Raw genomic sequence first — 10,048 nt, 5'->3', positions numbered from 1 at the left:
TCCATTTGCTTTCTCTTTTTCACTCAGTCGTGGAACCCAGACCATGGGATAAACCTGAGCATATTCCTCGTTTTTGTTTGTTTGTTTGTTTTTATCTTTTTGGGGGGAATGCCTCCACAGATAGAGCTTCCAAGGGTGACCCTAACTCCAACTACACTGACAGTAACAATAAACCAACATGAAGCACAGGAGGACCCGTCCTTCAGAGTCCTCATTAGGTGCCAGCTGATTTGAATTAAACAGAAACCAACCCTAACTCTCACTGGAAGTAATCGGAGGTCAGTTTGACCTAAATCTTCCTTTTATGCATTAAGGAACAAAAAGACCCTACCCATGGATGGCAGCTCAAGATGCTTTGTGTAAAAGTGTGACTTGAAGACACCATTATCAAAACAAAACAAAACTCTGTGTCAAGATATGACCAGTCATCCAAGAGGGACCAAAATCTGACAGAACCCAATGTTTCTGACAGGCAGGAGCCTGGACCTTCACTTTCTCCCTGGAGGTGGGCCTCCCTCCTTTCCTACAGTACCATGGGGCTGCTTTACCGACTAGAGGCTCAAGGGTAAGGCTGTTAGAAAATTGGAAAGAGAGGCAGCTAGAGAGCAGATGCTCCTGCCTTATAAATTAGGAGAAGATTATGCATGGCCAGCTGTACCATATAAATGCCCAGTTTTTATACCACACCATGCTCCTCCGTGTTTATCATATGGTCCGGCAGCTGGTCAATTCTGCCCCTGACTCCCATCTATCCATTCCAATCAAGCATTGGCTGGGGATTTATTTGTGTGTATACTTCCCAGTCTTAGTCAGGATCCCTGCCTGAAGTTTTAGCTTGCAATGTGGTAGGGAATTAAGCCAGCAAGTCACCATTATGTGTAGGTGAGTGAGAGAGAGGAGAGAGAGAGAGAGAGAGAGAGAGAGAGAGAGAGAGAGAGAGAGAGAGAGAGAGAGAGAGAGAGAGAGAGAGAGAGAGAGAGAGAGAGAGACTTTCTTGTGTTTAAGAAAAGTATCTTGAACTAAACCCAAGGCTGTGTAAGTTGACTATGCATACGTATCTCCTTTGAATAGCGCTTAGAAGACAGAACTCCATTACTTTAATTTCTTGACCCTCATTTGCCTTAACTGTCACTGTTCCTTCATTTGCACGGGATCTGGGTATATTGGCCCCACCTCTGTGGTCCAGTCAAAGGAGATGCTCTTTCTCTTCTCACACCATCCACCAAGGAAATTCAAGGCTGACTCAATAATCAAAGTGAAAAAAGTTATCAACTTTAAAATAACTTAGAAGGAAGCACTTATTTTTCTATTTCTCTGGAAAGTAGAAGGATTTTAAGAACATAAAACAATGGAAGGGAGCCAGGCATAGTGGCGCACGCCTTTAACCGCAGGACTTAGGGAGGCAGAGGCAGGCAGAGCTCTGTGAGATTGAGGCCAGCCTGGTCTACAAAGCAAGTCCAGAACAGCCAAGGCTACATAGTAAAAGCCTGTCTCAAAAAAACAAACAAAAACAAAAACAATGAAAGGGGTCAGGATAACAAAAAATTCAATAACTTTGTAGCATACATAAGACTTTATGAATCTTAATATTATAATAAACTGTTATGAATTTTTTAGCAAAGATAATTAACAAAGAGTTAATAGTCTTAATATGTAAAGACATCTTACAAATCAATAAAAATACCAGAGCAATGTACAAGCAGAAAAGACATAGAATGTTGTCAGAAGAAGAAACTAAAATTGCCATTTATTTTTATTATTCAATTCATTAATAATGTCAAAATCTTAAACAAAATATCATTTAGGCCTCAGCTAGAAAAATATTAAAGTATCATATCCAGTTTGGCAAAGATGCAATGAGATCAATAAATTTGGGGAAACAGTTTGGGAAGCAAATTGGCTTTAAAATGTTCACATCTTTTGACGGAGTAGTATTATTTCTGGGCTTAGTTTTATCAAAGGCAAAAAGATTTTAATGCAGATAGAAATGAATGAAAGTATTTGTTAATTAATATCATGTATTATTACTAATAATAACAAAACACACAAAAGTGAAAAACACCAAAATGTTTTTCAATTATATGACTTTTGTAAATCATATATGTATGTCAATTAGGTCACTATATTCTCGTTGAATTGTTTTGTTTTTTTTGTTTGTTTGTTTTTTTTAGTGCTGGAGAGATAGCTCAGTAGGTAAAAGAATTGATTACTGTTTCAAGGCCCCAAGTTCTATCCCCAGCACCCATGTGGTGGCTTACCATTGTCTGTAACTCTAGTCTCAGAGAATCTGCTGCCCTTCTTCTGGCCTCTGCACTGTACACATGTGGTACATAGACATACATGCAGATACAACACCCTTACACATAAAATAAAAATAAAATAAAAACTTAAAGATATACATTCCTACAAGAACTTGCAATGACAGGAGTGAATGCCCACTGTGCTGGCTTACTTCACGCCACACCTTCTCCATGGACACCTTGTCTGTGGGTGGGATATCTGGTAAACCTCTCGTCCGCCCCTGGCATGTGGGATCTTAAATAGATCTTTGAAATAGCCCCATGAATTTTGGCTTAGTTTTCTGTGCTTCTCCAGAGAGTAAACCCAAGTTCTATGAGTTCAAGCTCCAGAGCATTCATCTGGGTGGTGGCTTAAGCACAGATCAACCAAGCTTTACAGCCATGCCCTGGCTAACATGTCTCACTGTCAAAGGTTTTAATGGTTCAATATTGTACCACACTCAGCAAGATGCATCTTTAAGAAGCTGTTGCCATATAGCCTATTGTTTTCAGGTTAGCACTTTTATGGGATTCCTGAATGTGTGCCCGAGTGGACCTCTGATTCTTGGGCCTGCTTTGGGGGCTCTTTTATTTTTCTGGTGGCTTGTCCGATTTCAATATGATGGTTTTGTTTTATCATTGTGTTTTATTTTGTTGTTATCTCTTAGAAGCTTGCTCTTTTCTAATGAGAGACAGAAAGGCAATGAATCTAGATGGAAGAGGAGGTGAAGAGGAACTGGAAATAGAAATCATATTCTGATTATATTGCACGAGAAAAGAATGTATGCTGGATAAACAGGAAAACTTCGTAGGCTACGACTTTAACTTTCAAGGTGACAATATTAGCAAGTGGGACTGTGTGTTGCTTTGATAGTCATACCTGACAGAGACAGAAAATGAAAGGTTAATTTTGCTCATGGTTTCAGAAGTTCATAATTTCTAGGCCCTGTGTGCTTGAGCAGAAAATTGTGCAGCAGGAGTGGGTGGTGAAATACAACCACCCACATTATGGTTGACCAAGCAGCAGAGAGAAAGTGTGATAGGAATCAGGGATTGGTTATCCCCTTCAAAGTCCCACCTCCAGTGAGTTACTTCTGCCACTCAGGCCCCATATCCTAATCGCTAGGGAATAATCACTCAAATCATACACTGTGGGGGGCGGACATTTAAGATTTGAACTTAGCCAGGACATTACAGAGACTATTAGAGAATAGAGAAGGAGCCTTCATAAATGGAATTAATATTCTTACCAAAGAATTTGGCTGCCAACACAATTATAGAGGTATTAACAGGAGTCTATGAATATTGTGAGTACATAGATATTATTCTTAGTATATTAGTATTGAAGTACATAGACTTCAAACTATTTATTAACATATGAATATTACATTTGAATTTTTTATTCATATATTCAGCACTATTTTAAAGTATATCTATTATGTGATAAGAAAGATGGAGTAACTAATAAATTATATATATATATATATATATTCTTACCAAAGAGGCACAAGAGAGACCTTTCACCTTTCTGCTCTCTGAAAACATAGCAAGAAAGCACTGCCCAGGCACCAGGACATGGGCTCTTAGCAAATTCAGAACTTGTCCAGCTCCTAGAGCTGTGGGTGGTAAATTCAGTAGCTTAGAGACCACCAAGGCTCTGGTGTTCTGTTATTCACCCTAAGCTAACCCAGAACTTTTACTAGGACAACCAGTATTGTTCTGGATATTTCTCTCACCATTTCATATGGAATTGCAAACTATTTCAAACTCTCAGACATAATATAAAAAGTGGTATTTTCAGAGAGTTTTTTACATAACTTCTGTATGTTCAATCTAGGTAGACTGTCACTTCTATTAGGGACCATGCCATCTACATGACTTTTTTCTTCTTAGGACAGCATATGTTCTGATATGGCCTTGCTCTAAGCCACTAGAGCACAACAGAAAATGGGGGTAGCCACTTCCTATCATATCTGTAGCATGCCTTCCCAAAAGGAGCCAAAACAGCTTCATAAAATTTCAATGTGTCATCCTTGCTATTTTCAACAAAAACAAGATTGAAAGGCAATACTTTTGTATTCAGATGCTTAGAGCACTGTTCCTTGGCCAAGGAGTCTTGATCAACTACTCTTTTCACAGATTCTCAGCCTCATCTGCAAATAAATGTTTTGCTAGGGGGAGAGAGAAGAGAAGCTGATGCCAGCTCCTTGGGGCATCATGGTTTTCTAACTTAAGCTGTGGAACAAGCCTGCTCGCTATGACTTCAGTAGGAAGTGGACATGGTAAGATCTTAGTGTCATTTCTTATTTCTTAAAAGAAAGAAGTATGATGATGATAGAATTTACCTGACAGTTAAGGAGGAGGAGGAGGAAGAGAGGATGAGAAAAAGAAGAGGAGGAGGAGGAGGAGGAGGAAGATGAGGAATCAAGACTTCTTTGCCCTGTTTTTCCTTTTCCTGCTAAGACATTTTCTCATATCTGGAGGTAAGAATGCTTGTGAAGTACGGACCCAAAAAATCCAAACCTGAGCCCTGACTTGTTACGGAGTGGATGCTGTAAATGTGCCCCAGATGTTAACTATGGGGGGGGGGTCTCATCAACACAGCTCATCGAGTGACATATAAATATCAATCATGCCCAAAAGGAGAAGTTTGTTCTTTTTCCCTGTGACACTATGACACTAAATCTACCTTCTTTACTATATTCTAGTACCTTCACTGTTTTCTTTGTTTAGTTTTTAACCATATTCCAGTCACATGTTAGGATGGAGGTGTGTGTGTTTGTGTTGGCAGATGAGGGCTCACTGATACTGTCTGTGGTATAGACAGTAGTTACATAAGGCTATATAGTAAGTTTGAAAATACTTAACTAAAAGAAAATACTAATTATTACACATTATTTTACAAGGAGATGGCCTAAAAAGCAAATGGGCTTGAGCTAAGTCCTTCGTTTTAAAAAGGCTTTTATCCTCTCATTTTTAACTGTAGCTATTCTGCAAACACATCCATAAACAGGGCAATTTGAAATCACAGGGCTCGAGTCTGAAGCTTCTCACTGAGAGGAAAACTATAGACATAACCATAGCTATTCCCTCGCACATTTTAAGAGATAAGTACCCCCAAAATAGCCAGCCAACTGGCTTTTAAATAGGGAGGACATGAGAAAAATTATCTTGGTTTACCAGAGTTGGGCACCATTGTGATTTTGTAAGGCTTTAGATTTTGCTGGTCGTGGAAATTGTAAATGGGCCATCCCTTGTCACCAATCTCTTCTGTTCAGACCTGTTTCTCTAATGAAGTCAATTACAAGTATAATCACCCAATTTTACAAAGTGGGTTGTCATCAACCTAGAATACAGCTGATTCAAATCTCCTTGCATAGTAGTGTGTAGCACTCCATGTCCAACCACACTAGAAGACAGTCTTTGTCCCAGACCATCTCATCCCAAACGCCAGGCCTGGGGAAGCAGGCGTGGTAGAGGAAAAGAGTGCTCTCTGTAAGAACACTGTCCTGATAGTGTTATGTCAAGAAATAAGATCCTTGGAGGACCAAATAATAGCAGCTGCATGGGAAAGTCTGTTGGTGTTTTGAGGCAGTAGTTTCTGGTTTTAGTTACAGGTTTTAAGTCACAGCGGATCGCTTGAAAGTTGATAACATTTAACTTTAGAAACTGAGCCGACATTGTCTAATAGTTTCCACCCACTGCAATGCAGTAGCCACGTGGATATGTTTGCGAATTTATGAATTTATGCTACAAGATCAGGGTCTGTACAGACACATGGCTACTCAGTGCTCCCACTGGTCTCCTCCCAGTGGATTTCAGAGGTATTTACATGTTCTGCTGTGGGAGTTTAACGGATGAGTCACTGATCTAATAGGAAATGGGGCTTGAATACTGCTTCCACATCTGGTGAAGAGGAAGCCAAGACCCAGCTAACACCTCCATGCAGTTCATGGCAATGGGCCTCCTAATCATTCTCAGATGCCTTTCTCAGGCCAGGATGGTTGACTCTCTGTTCTCTCAGTATAGGAAATACCATTAAATCATCCTAAATCTTTTTTTAGAAAATATCCAATTTCTCTTTTACAGTCATTCTTGTGTCGTGGAATAAAACTCAAGAAAAACTTCACTTCCCACTGGCTAGAATCCTTTTGAATCAGAAGTTTTTACATTTATGCCAACGTGAAGTAGAAGCTTTCAAAGAAGCAGAGCATTTCCTGACAATCATTAATAAGATTTAATCTGTTAGAAAGATACAAATTAGTTCTGAGAAGTTTAGGCAAACTATGCTTCCTTCAGCAGAAGCCAAGATAGGCGAAAGTCCACAGGATCCTGATGAACCCTGCTGATCCTGGGTACTTTCTAGAAGTCTCACATCTGCAGCAAAAGATATTTAAATGACCCCAGGCCTTTGGCATGCACAGCCCAAGTGAGACCATCTGTTGACGACACATTGGTCATGTGCCTATGCTCTAACAGCCAGCAAAAAAATAGAAAAACAAAAATCTATGTCCCTGACAACTGCTCAGTTGTCCCCCCACCCATGTTTGTATTCTGCCCAAATATTGAGTATATAGAATCTCAAAATGTTAAGGCCTCATGATGGACACTTACCTACTGTAGTGGTTTGGATAGGATTGGGTCCCCATAGGCTCCTATGTTTGAATACTTGGTCATTAAAAAATAGCACTACTTGTCAGGGGTTAGCAATTGTGGCCTTGTGGGAAGAAGCATGGCACTAGAGGTGGGCTTTGGGGTTTCAAATGCTCAAGCCAGGCCCAGTGTCTCTCCCCTTCCTGCTGCCTGTAAGCCCAGAGGTAGGACTCTTGGCCCTTCTTCAGCACCATGTTTGCCTGTGAGCTGCCATGCTTCCCACCATGCTGACACTGAACTGTAAGCCAGCCCCAGTTAAATGCTTTTCTTTATAAGAGTCGCTGTGGTCATGGTGTCTCCTCACAGCAATAGAGCACTAAGACACTATGTTATCTGACTTACATGTAACAGTAACTCTCTTATTTCTTACTTATGACAATCTTAAAGATAGATCCAGGCCATGACAGAATGAGCTGCTGCCTGTGATGATTAGATTCTAAACATCAAAGTGATCTTCTATTATGCTTAATATAATTCTAGTATTAGGTGTGTCTGGGCATATTTTTAAAAAAAAAAATAATGATCTAATGTGATATATATAGTAGTAATCTTAGCCATAGCCTAAGTTTAATGAAAATATCCATTTCCTCAAATGCACACTTACAATGCGGCACATGAATCTTTAGAGATGCTAGTGGGTATTTCATTGTTGTAGATTAAAATCATACTTTTTTCAAGCCAAAATGTCATTTGTCTAAAGGTTTTGAGGGAATAGCATACTCCTACCTCAGAATAGGAAGGTTTTGAAGGGCTCTGTTTTACTTCTTTGTAGAACACAGAACATAACTGACTCCCTGTAGCCGTATTTTCAAGGTGCCCATTTACTATTGAAAGCCAGCCTTGATGGTGGACACACAGCATCCTCCTGATAGCCAGATCCCTGGATGTGCCATCATTGAAAAACTAGACCTTGAGCTTTCACATGGAAACAGTGAACTACTAAGCTCAACTTCACCCTGATTTTAAAAAGTTACAGGCTTGCTCTTAATGACTTGCACAAGTCTTTGCCCATAGCACAATGTGTATGAATAAATACATATGTATATATGCACATGTATACATGCTACAGTATTTATTACTCATCTATTATATCTGGAGCATTTGACAAGCCCTTTACTTATGGCTCAGTTGATCTTCCTCCATAACTGTGTTGTGTTCATAATTTGATAGGTGAGAAATGAAAGTCAAAGATTGGCAGATTTAAGTACACCAAAAGAAATTTTGAAAGAAGAATTAAAATCTCCTCTCCTCCCCTTATTTGTTCATTTCTAACAAGTCTCATGAAGGCTTCCAGGACGATTTAACTATTGTTTACTTTTAGTTTATGTCTGTGAGTGTTTGTTTCTGTATATATGTGTACCATGGGCATGCCTGATACTTGCAATGGCTAGAAGAGAGCATCAGATCCCCTGACACTGAATTTATAAATGGCTGGAGGCTACCTTGTACATATGCATTATAGGGGCCAAACCTGGTCCTCTGCAAAAGCTGACCCATCTCTCCAGCCTACCAGAACTACTACTTTCTTTTTCTTTTTCTTTTTTTGTTTTTGTTTTTTGAGACAGGATTTCTCTGTGTAGCCTTGACTGTCCTGGACTCATTTTGTAGACCAGGCTGGCCTCAAATTCACAGAGATATGCACGCCTCTGCCTCCCTGAGTGCTGAGTTTAAAGGTGTGCACCACCATGCCTAGCTCCAGGACTACTTTTAACATGGAGACAGCACCCCCCCAAGACTTTAATATTTCATGTTATTTTTATATGTATAAAAATACTGGTTACTGGTGAAGTGGGATGTAATGGAACATTTAGTTTCTTTTATGTGTTTTTGTTTTGGTCCCAACTATGGGATGTTGGAGTGCTTTTCCACCACTGAAGACAGTCTCATGGCCTTCGTTGGCAGAGAACAGACCCATGAGAAGGCACCTGATATTTTGGCGGAAACTGTCTTTTGAGAGGTCATGTGTGATTTGCTGAAAACAGACACGTGAGAGGGTGCGTGATGTTTTAAAAATACATAAATAGAACTCCACAGGCCATGAGAGGATGCTTTTTGCATGGCTATATCCTGCAACTCTTTGCTGGTCTTAGATTCTCGGAGAGAAATGTTCCAGGGAACTTCCTGAGGTACTGCCGCTGAGACTGGCCGCTTCCGCTGACTCTTGCTGATTTTCCGGAGCCTTGCTGTTTCTGCTGGATCGTGCTGTTGCTACTGACCTGTGTTACTGTTTGGTGTTTGCTATTGGACTGAGATGCTGGTACCTTGATAATGAAGAGTAGAATCACCCCAAGGAACTACTTCTAAACAGGTCCACAACCCCTTTTCCTATTAGCCTTCTTTCTCCCCTACTGCTGGCTGGTTGTTTATAAGGAAGGTAGAAGTGTTTAAGAACCTCCCAATAAAGTAGGTTTTGAAACATCTAAGCCTACAGTGGGAAGTGTTAACATGTAAATATTAAACAACAACAAAAAAAATCTTTTCTGGAGAGTATTTGTAGTCATGGTGGGAGAGAAGGACAGTGATGGCTCGTTGCCTGCTATGGATATCTAGAAATATGCTGTGTGTCCTGATTGGCTGAGTCTTTGCCTCACCTCTGTGGTTCATGTAGGTTCTACATTTCCTTAGGAGAGAAAACTGAGACGATATGTTGCTTCTCTGGGTTGAATTGTATCTTACCGAGATTCCTATAATGAAGTCCTAAATCCCAGTACCTCAGAACATTTTTTTGGGGGGGGGGGGTAAAAAGTTATTGCAAATGTCATTATTTAGGATGGGAACACACTGGAAGTGGCTGGACTCTTAGTCCAATATGCCTACTCCCCTTGTAAAAATGAATGGCTATGAGGAAGCAGCCACCCACATGAGGAAAACATATGCAAAGACTGGAATTATGCCGCCACATGACAAGAAATGTCAAAGACTGTCAGCAAAGTACCAGAAGCTAGGTGTGGGACATGAAAGTGACCCCAGCAGAACTTGTCCACACCGACACCATGTCTCAGGCTTATAGACTGTAGAACTGGGAATAGTATATTCATTCTGGTTTAAGCCACTCTGTCTATGGTACTTTGTCACAACAGCCCTAGAAAGACGAAACATGAGAGAAGTGGAAGGAA

Source organism: Acomys russatus, chromosome 21 (genome assembly GCF_903995435.1).
Source record: "Acomys russatus chromosome 21, mAcoRus1.1, whole genome shotgun sequence".
Taxonomy (NCBI): Eukaryota; Metazoa; Chordata; class Mammalia; order Rodentia; family Muridae; genus Acomys; species Acomys russatus.
The sequence above is the reverse complement of the archived record's forward strand: the minus strand, read 5'-3'. Positions refer to the sequence as shown.